Genomic DNA, 2277 nt, shown 5'->3' on the forward strand with positions numbered 1-2277 from the left:
TTGTATGAATGTTCTGAATTAGTAAGTTCTTTCAAGAAAATAGGAAAAGAAGTCCAAGTTTCTATCTAGATTACTAATTCTTGCAAACTAATTATAATTTTGTTTTAGAACCATGTAATTTTGAATACAAAAATCAATTAAAATTGAGTTGTCAATTTATTTTTAATCAATTTTATTAAAAATCTCAGCAAAAACATTGAAGAACAAGTAATTATATGAAAGAATTCGAAGAAAAGTCTCAAGAAAACGCTTATCTACATAATTCCCTAAGAAAAAGACTTACCTACTCATGGAGATGTAAATTCTTCAAGAAAAATCCATTGAGAATTGCATAATTGGTACAAGGAATGAAGTAATTTTCACAGAATCTCTCTAAAATTTACAAGGAATAGCTCTCTTGTTCGTGGAAATTGAAATCTCTCTCAAAAATATGAAGTTCTCCTCTCCCATGAAATCTGAAACTAAAGCTTTTTGTACTAAAGAGGGTCACAACGTTGCGACCCTATGAAATTGCAGGTCCAACGCTCATTTGCGTAGGTATGCGCACGCATGTTTTACTTTTGCGTCATTTTCCAGATTGTTTCGACGCTGCGTAGAGCATTGCAACGCTACCCTTTTTGCATCAAATTGTAGTATTTTGTTCTTCAACATTGAGCTAGCGTTGGATTACGTTATAGAGGGAATGTTGCGATGCTCCGAGCATTGCTGAAATGTGTAAATTTGATCCTTTTGAGGGGCAAAATGGTAATTTTTCTTGCTCTTCTTCTTAAGGTTATTCTTTTGCCCAATTTGACTCCATTTAGCTCCTAATTTGTTGTAATAACTCCAAAGGTATCGGGATTTAATTTTCCTATAAAATAGGCATTTTAAACAAATAATTGAAGTAGAATTGAGAGATTTAGCATAGAAAATATGGCTCTTTTCAAGATCTAACAGTGCAGTTTGTTCTGGGCATTTAGATCTTTAGGGATCAAAAGAACAAAATGTTGACTCCGTCTTAGGCATCATACATTGGCAAGATACTTGTCAAGTTTTTGATGCAAAACTCCAAGAAGGGTTTGCTCCATTTCAGACATGGAGTTATTTTGTTTAAGGACGATGTCCTAAAATATCTTAAGAGGTTGAAGAAATGAGATGGATCCTCTTTGCATTGGTTGTTGGTAGCCTAATGTATGTAATGTTATATACTAGACCTGACATCTGCTAATGTAGTGGAGATAGTCAGTAGATATCAGTCTAATCCAGGATTTGATCACTAGACCGCCATTAGGAATATCCTCAAGTATCTTCGAAGAATGAGGGACTACATGCTCGTATATGGTTCTAAAGATTTGATCCTTACATAATATACGGACTCTGATTTCCAAACTGATAAAGATTCTAGGAAATCCACTTCAAGATCAGGGTTCACTCTTAACGGATGGGTTATAGTCTAGAGAAGCACCAAGCAGGGTGGCATTGCTGACTCCACTATGAAGGCTGAGTATGTAGTAGCTTGTGAAGCTATTAAGGAAGTTGTATGGCTCAGGAAGTTTCTGACTGATCTAGAAGTGGTTCCAGACATGTCAAAGCCCATCACCCTTTATTTTGATAATAGTGGTGCTGCAACTAATTCCTGATAGCCTAGGAGTCACAAATTCGAGAAGCACATAGAGCAGAAGTTTCATCTCATTCGAGAGATTGTGCATCGAGGAGACGTGATCATCATGCATATAGCTTTAGTGCACAACGTTGCTGATCCATTTACGAAGACCCTCACAGCTAAAGTGTTTGAGGGTCACTTGTAGAGTACAGGTCTACAGGACATGCCACATCTAGTCTTAGGGCAAGTGGGAGATTACTGGGCGTGTATTATGCCCTAATTTCTTGTTTTATATACTTTTATATTAGTATGACTTTTATGATGTACACCCCACTAGATTTAGGACAAGTGGAAGATTGTTGGGGTTAATGTCCTAAATCTTGTGAGTCATGTAGTTTGTAATTGTATTGTACAAACAATTTATTTATTTAATAAAATTCAAGGTATATTATTCGATATTTAATAGCTACCCACAAAACCAATAACCAAACATCCAAGGTTATCTTCTGTAACTTAAAAATGTATGTAGAGACATACAAGTGGATTATGTTTAAGTAATAACCTGAAGGGTCTATAGTAGATAGATAAGGTTGGGTAACTTATCTTGGTGACACTACGGATACAACCTGCTTTTTAGATGTTACAGTTGTTTTAAAGTTCTACAAATGATCTGATTCTGATCATTCATGTAGAGA

This window comes from Benincasa hispida, chromosome 1, assembly GCF_009727055.1.
Source record: "Benincasa hispida cultivar B227 chromosome 1, ASM972705v1, whole genome shotgun sequence".
Lineage (NCBI taxonomy): Eukaryota > Viridiplantae > Streptophyta > Magnoliopsida > Cucurbitales > Cucurbitaceae > Benincasa > Benincasa hispida.